Raw genomic sequence first — 13885 nt, 5'->3', positions numbered from 1 at the left:
CTCTTCATCATTTTCATGAGGTCAGAATGGATCTTTCTTTATATCAAGTGATCTCACAACCATCGGGGTACTCAATGAATGTGTTTTATCCATATAGAATCGCTTTAAAATCTTTTCGGTGTAGGTTGATTGATGGACAAATATTCCATCTTTCATATACTCAATTTGTAGACCAAGACAAAATTTTGTCTTTCCAAGATCTTTCATTTCAAATTCTTTCTTCAAACAGTCTACTATTTTTGGAAGCTCCCCAGGAGTTCCAATGATATTTAAATCATCAACATACACGACGATTATAACAAATTCAGATCCAGACCTTTTTATAAAGACACAATAACAAATTGGATCATTCTTGTACCCTTCTTTCAACATGTATTTACTTAGGCGATTGTACCACATATGACCTGATTATTTCAATCCGTATAAAGATTTCTGAAGCTTTATTGAACAAGTTTCTCGAAAACTTTTATATGCTTCTGGCACATTAAACCCCTCAGGTACTTTCATAAAAATTTCGTTGTCTAATGATCCATACAAATAGACTGTAATAACATCCATTAGATGCATATCAAGTTTTTCTTGCACTGCCATATTTATGAGATACATGAAGGTGATAGCATCCACTACAGGAGAATATGTCTCCATATAATCAATTCCAGGCCTTTGGAAAAACCTTTGTGCCACAAGTCGCGTCTTATATCTAACGACTTCATTTTTATCATTTCGTTTTCGCACAAAAAACTCATTTATACCCTATTGGCTTTATGCCTTCAGGTGTTAGAACTATGGGTCCGAAGACTTCACGTTTTCCAAGTGAAGTTAACTCTGCCTGGATAGCGTCTTTCCATTTTGGCGAATCATTTCTCTGTCTACATTCATTGATAGATTTTGGTTCAAGATCCTCATCTTGTTGCATTATTTCAACAGTAACAGTATAAGCAAAAATGTTATCGATAAAAATATTATTTCGGTTTCATATTTTTCCGGTTGAGACGTAATTTATTGATATCTCTTCATTCTCATTATTTTGAGGTACTTGGACCTCCCTTAAGGTCTTATCATTTGTTACGTCTTGGGGCTCTTCTTGAGCCACTACCTCTGTGTTATGTTCACTTTGATCACTTGCTCCTTTTCTTCTTCGAGGATTTTATCTTTAGAACCGGTTGGTCTACCACGTTTCAAGCATGGCTTAGACTCATTTGCTTTAATTAATTGTCCGGCCAGGATATCAAGTCGAATTGGAGCATTAACAACTGGAATATGTGACTTAGTCACCCTTGGTAGGTCAGTGAATGCATCTGGCAATTGATTTGCATTATTTTGCAAATGAATAATCTTTTGAACCTCTTGTTCACATTGATTTGTTCGAGGATCTAAATGAGACAGTAGTAATGCATTCCAATCTATCTTCTTTTTCAGCTGCTTATTTTCTCCCCCTAATGTTGGATATACTAATTCATCAAAATGGTAATCAAAAAATCTTGCCGTAAATAAATCTCCAGTCATCAGCTCTAGATATTTTATAATAGAAGGAGATTCATATCCAACATATATCCCCAACCTTCTTTGAGGACCCATCTTTGTGCGTTGTGGTGGAGCAATTGGAACATATATCGCACAACCAAAGATCCTAAGATGTGAAATATTTGGCTCCTGACCAAAAGCCAATTGCAATGGGGAGACTTTATGATAACTTGTGGGCCTTATCCGCACAAGTGCTGCTGCGTGCAAAATAACATGACCCCATACTGAAATGGGAAGTTTTGTTCTCATAAGCATTGATCTAGCGATTAATTGGAGGCGTTTGATCAATGATTCTGCTAGACCATTTTGTGTATGAACATGAGCAACCGGATGCTCAATTGTTATCCTAGTTGAAATACAATAATCATTAAAGGCTTGAGATGTAAACTCACCAGCATTATCAAGACGAATTGTCTTAATTGCATAATTAGGAAATTGTGCTCTTAGCTTTATTATTTGAGCCAACAATCTCGCAAATGTCATATTGCGAGTTGATAGTAAGCACACATGTGACCATCTTGTAGATGCATCTACCAAAATCATATAATATTTGAATGGTCCATATGGAGGGTGAATGAGCCCACATATATCGCCCTGTATATGTTCTAGAAATGCAGGGGATTCCATTCTAACTTTAATAGTTGATGGTCTAATAATTAATTTTCCTTGAGAACATGCAGCACAAGAGAATTCCTTAAATTGAAAAATCTTCCGGTTCTTCATTGCATGTCCATGTGAATTCTCAATTATTTTACGCATCATATTAGAACCAGGATGACCCAACCAGTCATGCCAAATAATAAAATTATCTTGATTAATAAACTTCTCGTTTACTACGGCATGTGTTTCAATCCTGCTAATACTTGTGTAGTATAAGCCGGAGGAAAGAGCAGGTAAAATTTCAAGCACATATTTCATACCGGACATTATTGTAGTAATATAAAGATATTCAATCTTTTTATCATTTGTTGTCTCAATATGATAGCCATTTTGTCGAATATCTTTGAAATTTAATAGGTTTCTTTGAGATTTACTATAATATAGTGCTTCATTAATAGCCAAATTTGTTCCTCCTGGTAGTAATAAATTGGCTCTTCCAGAACCTTCAATTAATCTTGTACTACCGGATATTGTATTAACATTCGCTTCTTTCATTACCAAATAAGAGAAATATCTCTTATCTTTTAAAATAGTGTAAGTTGTAGCACTATCCAGAAGACATATATCATCTTTATTAATCTTGAGTCCAACTGAAGACTGGGGAATTTTCATATTCTTCATAAAAAAATACATCATAAGAAATATGAAAGACAAACAGAAAAAAAATATATTAAGAAATACATTAGGAATGTAGAAACTAGCCACACATGATACATTAGGAAAATACACTCAAGAAAAATAAACTAGTTGCAAACATAAAAATAACAACTTTTATAGCTTCATTCCCCAGTAAGATGATTAGTTCTTCAATCAATATCCTCAAAGAAGTCTCCAGTTTCTAAATGAGTAATATTTGTTAGGCCTCCAAAATCATCATCTTTATATGCAAGATGTGCCTTAGAATCATATTTGTTTGAGGGACCTGCTTCATCATCATTATTTTGAAAGGTCAAGTGTGCCTTCACATTATTTTCTTTTTTTCTGAGGGAGGTTTGATAAAGTTTGACAAAATGATCTGGACAAATGTGTGCCCAATGACAATTCATACCACATTAGTGACACATACTAGTTTTACCTTTTGAATGATTAATTTGAGAACCCTTATTGTTCTCCAATTTATTTCCACCATAATGACGATAATTGTTTCGTCCCCTGCCACGTCCACGTTTACGACCATGTCCATGACCACGGTAATTATTTTGTTTTCTTTCAAACTGATATATGTTGCTGCAGTATTCACTTCCGGAAATGGAACTGACCCAGTGGGACGGGCTTCATGATTTTTCATTAATAGAGTATTATTCTGCCCGGCCACAAGTAGGCATGTGATTAACTCAGAATATTTCTTAAAACCCTTTTCACGGTATTGTTGTTGTAGCACCACATTTGAAACGTGAAAAGTAGAAAATGTTTTTTTCCAATAAATCCTCATCTGTGATAGTGTCTCCACATAATTTTAATAGAGAACTTACTTTAAAGATGACAGAATTATACTCACTTACGGTTTTAAAGTCTTGCAGCCTTAAATGTATCCACTCATACCGAGCTTTCGGTAATACCGTAAGTTTTAGGTGTTCATACCGATCTTTCAATTTAATCCATAATTCAAGTGAATCTTTTACGGTTAAATATTTAGTTTTTAACCCTTCATGCAAATGACGACGACGGAAAATCATGACCTTTGCTTTATCCTGATTTGATGTTTCATTTCCTTGTATAACAGTATTTCCAAGACCTTTAACGTCAAGGTGAATTTCAGCATCAAGGATGCATGATAAATAGTTCCTCCCGGTGATGTCAAGTGCCACAAATTCAAGTTTTGATAAATTTTACATAGTGAAAACTATCGTAAAAGATGAATAAGTTAGAGAAATAATTATAATAATAAACAATTAATGAAAACAAAACGATTAAGGTAAAAGAAATGAAAATAGAGTTATATCATGTTAATAATATACTATTTCATTTTATTCTTGCCATAAAGTAGAAATTACATACTTGTTTCATTTCACTTTATATTATTGATATATATGTGTTAATAGAATTGAACGTGACTAACATTATTTATATGTTCCAATAAATATAAAGTAATTAAACTATAAAATTATTGCTTGTCAATTCATTTCTCACAGTTCTTTAAAATGCCTTAAAGATATGTTTTGATCTAGGGAATCCATGAATATTATAAGTATGTCATTAGTGCATAGCTAGTTTGATGACTTTGAGGTCCTCTAAGAGTTGAGTACGGAAGGAAATAGTTATTTTATCACTACAATGTACTTAAACTATTTAAGATGCCTAAGAGCACAAGTAATCTGCAAACAATGAGCATATGATATGTACTGCCATAAATAAAATGATTATAATGATACATACCTTAATAAAATATGGCTCAACTTAGCGGGAGTTAAGAATAAAATTAGAGCTTCGTGCTGATAACGTGTTATAAAATAAAAGCAATACAGTAAAATGTAAATAAGAAGAGATAGAAAGAAGGAAGAAATCTTTTCTTCTTTCACTTTGTTGTATATTTCCATTGCAATTACATAGCCGTTTATAGACATAAAAAGTAAAAATGATGGATATAAAGTAGTAGATTTAATTTTTAAGCTATTTACAATATGAATATCCAATGTAGCATCCAATGTACAAACTATGATATTAACAACACGAACATCAGTACAAACTATTTATAACAAAAAATATTTTTTTGTCATTCCTATGTTATTTCCCTGTATAGTATCTACTTAACACTTCAGGCAAAGTTGTAACACACAGGGAGCTAAAACCCTAAAACCATGAGACTTCTTTGTGTTCTCGCAATTTCCATATCTCTCAAAACTTCAAATCAAATTTGAATTATATCAACAGCAGTAGTAAAATCATACACTCCCCAGTTGTTTCTCATTTCCCTTCAAAGTTTAGATTCTTCTCATCATCAGAAAATGATTCATCGAATCAGAACGCATCTGAACCAAGCCCTCAGCCGGAGACGCCCGAGACTAGCTTGGACGAACCCACAAAGAAAGAGGTCTCTCTCAATGTTGAAGACATCAACAATAAAGGTGGGAAAACTTGTATTTTCTGATCTTCATATTTTTTTGGGGGTTCAGTGACTGTAATTTCTGAAATATGCGAAAATGGGGTTGTGGGGTTAATTTCCTCGCTGACAAAAGTATGGACGAAATTAGTTTTTGGTCTATGATGCATGTAGTATACTAGGAAACTGCATTATTTAGCGATTTTGCTGATTAATCTTTATAAAAAGAGTGATTTTTCTGGTTAAATTAATGGATCTCTTTTGCTATGATTGATGCTGAGTTACCCGTATCTGTGTTGGTGGGAGGTAGCAGATACTTGGTGGAATAGTTGAGATGCGTAAGCTGCACGGACACCACGAGTTATAAAAATAAAATAATTAATGCTGATTGCTAACAATAAGATATTGGAGACAATTTAAGGGATATAATTCTAGGTTCTAGTCCTTATAAAAAAAGGATAGAATTCTGGGTTCTAGTTTATTATCGTCTCTATGTTTGTTACTCCAATTGCAATGTCCCAGAAAAAGGAGTTCTTTTTCAACTTTCATGGCGTTCTGCCCAATGGATATTCCTTTAGGAGTACTTTGTTGTATAAGATCGGGGATTACATATTTAAATTTAAATGTGTATCTTGGTTTCATATTAAGTAATCTTGTTTATTATATCTGCTGTAGAGTTGAAGACGCGGATTGAGGAGTACTTCAACAAGGGCAATGAAGAGGCGCTACCATCAATTCTAGAAGCAATTTTAAAGAGGAAGTTGACGAGAAAGCATGAGCATACAGATGATGAGTTAATGGAGGAGCTTCAAATGAAACCCCTGGATGATGTAAATGACCAAGAGTTTGAATCAGATTTCGAGGATGCTCACTCCACTGATGAAGAGATTGAAGATTTGTATGACACAACGGATTTAGTGAAAAGGAGAATGGCGTCTGATCAATTCTTCAACATGGATGACAGAAAGTGGGATGATATGATAAAAGAGGCTACCGAGCATGGGTATCTTAGGGATACGAAGGAGTGTGAGGAGATTTTGCAGGAGATGCTTAGCTGGGATAAAATTCTACCTGGTACTACTTCTGTATGCTCTTATGACTTCTTGAAAAGTTTTTCAGATTAGGCAGGTGCATAAATTCGTTGCTCCAATTAACAACTAAATATAATATCTATGCTCCAATTCAGCTATCCTACTGATAATGCCGGAACTTTGATGGGCACAGGGTATCAAATCCACAATGAGTTTTATAGTTAAATAAATTTTCGTTTTCTAATTCCTTTCCCGTTAGGCTTATGAAATTGGTGTAGTTAAGAAAAGAACGATTAAAACTCAAAGAGGTGTGGTAGAAACAATGAAAAAGTAAATGCAAATTTCTTGATTGAGCAAATTACATGTTACCTGCATAGCAAAATTCTTTAACTCTTCAGTCAGTTATATATATCCTTGCTTGCTAATTTTTTGATAGCTTGTACGAAGTTACAAACTTTATTATATTTCAGTTTCACGTAACGTTGTCTCTTTAGGACACAATACCTGAACTTGTCTTTTACAGAGTGTAGAGTCAGTTTTTGGTGATCTATTTGACATTATTTTGTATTTGGATTCATTGACTCATTGGATGTTTTATTTTACCCAGACGAAATTAAGAAGAAGGTGGAAGTTAAATTTGATGAGATAGGTGAAAGGGTTGAAAAAGGTGAGATTACTCCTGAAGAAGGCTATGCATTGTTCAAGGAGTTTGAGGATGGGGTGGTCGTGGAGTGCGCAAAACTGATGGAGAAGGATGCTCCACAGTTTGATGACAATATGTTGCCAGATAAGAACAAGAATTTGGATGACCCGCCAGGTGAAGGGCCGGTTCTTAGATGGCAAACAAGGGTGGTCTTTGCTCCTGGTGGTGATGCATGGCATCCGAAAAACAGGAAAGTCAAATTGGCTGTTACGGTGAAAGAGTTGGGTCTGTCAAAACATCAATTTCGTTGCTTAAGAGAATTGGTTGGGAACCGCTACCATCCTGGGAGAGACGAGCTTACAATAACTAGTGAAAGGTAAGGTCACATTGTGGGTCATCTAAATTACTAATGTCTGATCTTGTTACGGGGTCACTGTTACTGTATGTTTAGGCTTATCTTCTAACTGCGTTTTATTATGTAACTACCTGTTGAAACAATTAGTTAGGAATTATTTGACTGCTGCTTATTGGTGCTCCTTTATACACGCACTTGAAGTTTGTGAGGCTTACCAGGAATAAATATTTCTTTTTCCTCAGATTTGAAGACCGCGAGGAGAATAGGAAGGACTGCCTGAGGACTCTATTTGGTCTCATTGAAGAGGCTGGAAAGGCTAACAAAATGGTAGAGGATGTTCGAACTTCATATGTGAAGCAGCGACTCAAAGCAAATCCTGCATTCTGGAAAGGCTGCATGCAAAAACCATGAAGCTAAAAGAATCTAGCTTGCTGCATGCATGACATAAGCTCTTTCCAGCTGGCATTTTCTTGAGAAGATAAAGGAGAGGTTATTGATGTGCCTTCTCTTTGATATTTTAGAACATTTTTCCACATTCACAATTAGTACAGGTTTGCAAGGGCAACTCTTACATGGTCTGGTGCGAAAGAATTATCAGTTACTTTGGTGGCATGTATTAGCTATCCTTGTTCTCAAACCATATCAAGAAGATTGGAACGACAAGGGTCGAAGAGGACGAAAAACCATGTTAATGAGATGACCTATTTGTATTTTAACAGCACCCCCTGCACCCCACCCCCTGAAAGAAAAGGAAAACAAAATGAGTCTCTTCTTTGAGAGAATAGTACCAACTTCAAACTTTTTGAAGCTGCTTTTGCCATCTATATTCTAGTTCTTAAAGCCCTATAAGTTGTCTGCTAATCTAGGCTGTGGGGTGTGAACTGTGGCAATAAAATGAATTATCTTCCTTTAATTATCATTTGTTTGTTAAGTGTGTGAACTGTGCTAGGCTGTTTGGGATGTGATTTTTCTTAGTTTGGTGTTGTTGTGTCCTGCTTTTTAGTTATTTTGTTAGCATTATTAGTTGCAAACTTCATTTTCAGTTGATCCTTCCTGAGCAGGTCGCGCACTTGGGAGTAATGGAATTCATATTGCTACCAAAGTGGTATCCAGTAAACAGATCGCCCTTCTCAGTTTCAAGATACAAATTGAGTGGGAGATCATAGATTAAAGCTTTGTTAATCACTTGTAGAGGGTCTGGTGCTGATGGAATGATCATTGATGATCCAAGTGGTGTCAGTGAAGAACTTGAATCTGAATTATCATCTATTTGCTGTATAATCTATATGTTTGAAGCTGATCATGCCTGTAGCCAGCTAATGATGAAACCTAGAACATTTTTCACTTTTAACAAGATTAGCAATCAAATGTAGTGTGTTTTCCGATCTTGACTACCTGAGCCACCAGTCTGTTAACTGCTGTAATGATATTTTCATTCTTGATAATAGTGATGTTCGTTCCAGCTTGTACGCACTTTGACAAATTGCCAGATACCTGTCGTGCTGTGTACCTTGTGCATTTGAAATGTCGTCGTGCGTCCATACTGATATGTTTAGATGACTTTGCTATTTGTATAAAGTCAGATCCATATCGTTCCCAGATTATAATACGCTGAGAAATCGCTGATTTGGTTCCCAATCTATAACCGGGCCAGTGGCATGAAAAATCTCCCCAATATTCCACCCAGATATAGCGAACTCTTCAAGCTGTGCGTCCATGATAAATCTAATGCATGGAGAGGATCAGCAAATAGCAATTATGTTCCCCAGTAATCAACTGACTAGAGAATAGTGGTGAAAAAGTAGAGATAAAAAAATGTGATGTAGGATCAATCTGTAGACAGAAGAAGGGAACTGGATGTACTAAAGAGAAAGTAACAGCCTTTGTAAGGACATGTTGAAGTTAAATACTGGAGTATTATCTATGCTCATTATTCCACATATCATTATGACTTCTCACCTCAAATAATTAACAAGATAGCCATTAACTTGTGACAAATCGAAAATATTAATGCTTTTCCTTTGTGGTAGCTAATTTTGTTACATCTTCCTTGCATGGGCATGGCATTTATTAAGTTTCTGTAAGGTCAATATGTAGGGAGTGAATGCTAAAAGAGCAAAGCGGCTGACACTAAAGAATATGTTGCAATGTTAGAATGGTTGGAAAACTTTCTAAATCAAGGTTCTCTTGGCATCTGCCTTCTCCTCCTAGTTCTCCTCATCATTCTCCTCGTCCTTTCCATGATCAGCCACCGCCTGCAGCTGCCACCACTTGATGGATTTTGCCTGTACCTCATGCCTATTATATGTCTATTGTCCATTATCCGCCCCATAGAGCCGGTGAATTCTGCTGTTTATGTATGTGCCAATTTTTTTAACACATACAGTCTAAGATAGACGCAGTGGCGGAGCCACATGTATCGTTGGAAAATTGCACAGTGTACCTAGGTAATTTTTTTTAATGTAATTATATGCTATATATTGATTCCCTTGGCTTCTTCGTGCGTTTACTTTTTTATATTTTGACTCCCTTTAGTGAAAATTCTAGCTCTGCCAGTGGTTAGATGAGTGGGTTCTGTCAAAACCCATTAGATATGGTCATATCTCAGAATAGTCTGTGAAGACCATTAAGGCAACCAACGTTCTTCAAAGGCTTTCAAGTGGCCTCTGTGGTGGATTTGGATAAGAGTTGTTTCTGTTTGCAAAACTAGCAATGATGGTTAAACCCAAATAACATGTATTTTTTCTTCGTTGGGGTTTTTATTTTTTATTTTTATTTTTTCTGAAATGCAGAGTGATCAAAATCCTGTTTGTACTTGTCTGGATAGATTTTGCATACCTCAGATTATTTGTTGAATAGTATATTCCAAATTAAAACAAAATTGGGAAAGAGATCCCAAAAATACAAGAAAAAATTCTCTGTCAAGAATTGGATTCGAACCCATGCCCTTTCGGACCAGTACCTGAAACTGGCGCCTTAGACCAACTCGGCCATCTTGACGACGGAGCTAAATTACTGGAGAAACACAGTCTCACGAGAATATGTTAAGGACGAAGAATATCTATTGAAACATCTAAAGTCTGCCTACAGTTTCTTTTTACATTTTTGGTGGCCATTGGATGACATTAGCTACATATATACTAGCAAAATAACTCAACAAACTTATGTAAAAACAGCATGAGCTCTATTATAACATTCTTTTTTCTAATCAGCAAATGCAGAATTTACCTCTTTTGTCACTTTAGTTTGAGTGTTTGACCTCAAACATATAACAACACTTCATTGATAACTTTCTCTGGACCCTGTGTTCAGCTGGAGGAGTCACTTGAGTATAAACGAAAAAAGAAAGAAAAAAACTTGAGGAGAACTGAAGGAAAGAGTAAAGCTTGAGCCTCGACCATCATTTTTCTTTCCCATCATTGATTATTTGAGAATGCTATCCTTTTCTTAAAAGGTGACGAATGCAGTGTCGATTATAAAAGAAGGCAGAAAAGCCAAAAACAACTGGATAAACTCAAAACTACTCCTGCATCAGCATTAACACCAGTGCTTATTGTTTCCCTGTAGGCTTTTCTAGTCAGTTCTAGGCTTCTAACTTAAAGGATTTCTATATTACTTTCATCTTTAGCATTAGTACAAGAGACTGTTTATGACGAAAAATGCACATCCAAGCGGATTTAGGACGGATTCTATGAGTCAAATGAATTCCTTATTTTTTTATTGAACTATCTATACATATACATATGCAAAAAAATTAATGTATGCATATGCTAAAATCACACTCGTTTTCAACTCACTAACTCTATATCCTAAAAGCGGCTTTGTATTCAGGCACCACATCCTCCACCACAGCCTGCACCGCAGCCTGCTGCACATCCGGCGCCTCCATAGGCACTTGATTCTGCTGCTGCTGATTTATCTCTTGGCACTGCCCCTTGTGCACATGACAATATTATGAACGTTACGACGAAAATCGCAGCCAAAATTCCCAAGAATGTTACCAAAACATTAGTTCCAATATTACCAAAGCCTTCACCATCAATCAAAATCCTTATTTCTCTTGCCATCTTTTCTCTTCAATCTGTTGTGTGATTGTTTTTGACTTGTTTTTTGTGAGGAAATGAAGGAGAACTTATAGTTGTTCCAAAGGCCAAATTCACTAAAATTGACCCTTCTTTTCTTTGCTAAATATGTCTCTAAGTCATGTCTAAACTTTTTATAACTTTATATATATATGTGATGTTTCTCTATTTCAAGACTTAAGATGGTGGGTCAACACAACCCACTATCAAGATTTGGAGTTTTCAGATCCCACTCTACTTTGTCACTTTCTATGATGTGTGAGAAAGATAGCATAACAGTTATAAGCCCATTAATTTGACACCTCAAATCCAAATTAACTAGAGGCGCGACTATATGGATTTTCAAATCTCCCAATTTCCTAGCAAACTTAAATCAAATCTCCCACTTTCCTAGCAAACTTAATGATAATACTTAAATTTTAATTCGTATCGCTTATATGAATACTATGCTTTGACCAAGTTTGCATTGATTTTGAAAGACCGGAAATCATTTGAGATAACTTGACTTGATGTGATTTTAAGTCTTCCATAATGCGGCTAAACGGTGATTAATATTTCTTGCCCAATTGATCATACAGTAAGTGCTGGATTTGCATCAAATTAGAGTATTTAATTCTAAATTTTGCCAAGTCTCATCTTGGGTAGGTTGTAATTAGCAGTGTGATCTAATCCTTAAATTAGTGCGCATAAAGCCAAGCCAGCATTCACTAGATTAGATTAGTGGAAGAATTTATTAGTGCAATAATTTAGTGTATTTAACTAAAAGAGAATAATCTTTTAGAATTTGTCACACGTTTGCTCTGGTTGTTGAGGTTGATCTAATACTCCAACTAACATGGCTATTTCCATAAAGGATAGACAAACTTTGTGCAAGTATTAAAGTTCTCTTTTTCTATTTCTCTCATAGTGCTATTGAATCTGTGTGCCTAAGAAGATTTCTTCTTGATGTCAAAATAGTACCACAACACTGAGTGGTTGGAACAAGAAACACATCACAACCTCTCATGTATATATCACAAATTTACTATGTTTTGGTGTACATATTTTTTTTAGGGCAAAAATTATTAGATTATGTCGAACTCATAATTTCAACGATAAGTTTGTCCTAATAGCGTATGATTCGAAATTTGATGAATAATGGACATGCGTTTCTATCAACTTTCTCCACTTAAGTACCAGAGTCTAGACTTATATATGTGATAGGGTTTCAATTCGTGATTAACCCACACAACTTGCACGATGCTCTTACCACTAAATAGCTGTTATGAGTTTATGGTTTTACACAAAGGTGGACCTATACTATACAAAGAGGGGTCACCGGCACATGCAAAGTTCGATAAAAATTACATGCATTCATTTTTATGTCTTTAGAAAATAGTAATATATTAGTAGTAGTACCCTATATACAAAGCAGATTTTGGTTGAACCCAAAAATGCATTCGCGACCTTCAAATCCTGGGTTCGCGACTGGTTTTACATAGTCTATTATTAGTCAGCCTACTTTTAATGTGTTCCTTTGCCAGAAATTAGAATTTAATCGTTAGTGCATCAGTCACTGTTGTTGCCAATTCTTATCCATCAGTTAATCTCATTTTTCTTCTTCCTTTTTTTCCTTACACATCATTGGCATTTTTGACCAGTTTCTGAAAACACATTTCATTTTTTTTTGTCAGAAAGATAACATATATTACTAGTGAATACGTACAGAGAGTTGGGGCCTAACTGGCTCCCTATTACAAGCCGTAGTTCTAGAATCAAGCCATAAGTTACTACTACTATTTACAGTTGACATGGTCATCCTATTGGAATTATCATCATGACAACTAATTACATCATAGGATAGTTGAGCCATGTTGCCACTATCATTATGCCAAGAATTTTGCTGGCCTGATTGACTCTGATCCATACTGGCCTTGTCTCTTTCAAAAACTGGTGCAACAAAAATGGGAACAACTTCAAACACTCTTGGCAACCATGCATCTCCAAAATTGTGGCCTACTTTAGCTAGTTGGTCTGCTACCATATTTTGCTCTCTATACGCATGTTTAACTGTCGGGTTACCTAGTAGGCCCAGATAGTACCTGCAATCAGCAATTAAGTTAGAGAGGGCAAAATTTTCAGTATGAAGTAATAATATAATATCCTTTGCATCCACCTCCACCTCAAGAGGTGTGATATTTCTTTTATATGCATATCTCAAACCCTGCATCAAAGCATAAAGTTCTGAAAAATGGCAGATTTACATGGAGGAGCTCGTGCAAAGCCCAAAATCCATTCAGCTTTAGAATTCCTAATGACCCCTCCTATACCTGCCTTAGTACGTGAATAAGCCCCATCTGTATTAAGCTTGTAGAAATGTGCATTAGGAGGATTCCATTTGATATCCTTGTGCAGTTTGGTTGTGTAATTAGTCTTATGTGAATAGGCTGTTAAAAAAGAATATTCAGTTGCTTGTTGAGTAACTGTTTTTAGATGGATACTATCCCTAATCTTATTGTGAATGTTTTTATTACAAGTAATCCAAATGTTCCATAAGCTAAGTGGTAAGTA

General features: G+C 35.5%; 1 non-coding gene and 1 pseudogene across 1 annotated transcript; one reads left to right on the top strand and one right to left on the bottom strand.

The window, feature by feature from the left end:
• The first annotated feature begins 4978 nt into the window (after window positions 1-4978).
• LOC107793964 (uncharacterized) lies at window positions 4979-7839 on the top strand (annotated as a pseudogene).
• Window positions 7840-10172: 2333 nt separating this feature from the next.
• TRNAL-CAG (transfer RNA leucine (anticodon CAG)) lies at window positions 10173-10253 on the bottom strand. Its single transcript has one exon. It is a non-coding gene; the product is annotated as a tRNA-Leu (tRNA).
• Window positions 10254-13885: the final 3632 nt, after the last annotated feature.

The sequence above is a fragment of the Nicotiana tabacum genome, chromosome 6 (assembly GCF_000715075.1).
Source record: "Nicotiana tabacum cultivar K326 chromosome 6, ASM71507v2, whole genome shotgun sequence".
NCBI classification, from domain to species: domain Eukaryota; kingdom Viridiplantae; phylum Streptophyta; class Magnoliopsida; order Solanales; family Solanaceae; genus Nicotiana; species Nicotiana tabacum.
The sequence above is the reverse complement of the archived record's forward strand: the minus strand, read 5'-3'. Positions and strand labels throughout refer to the sequence as shown.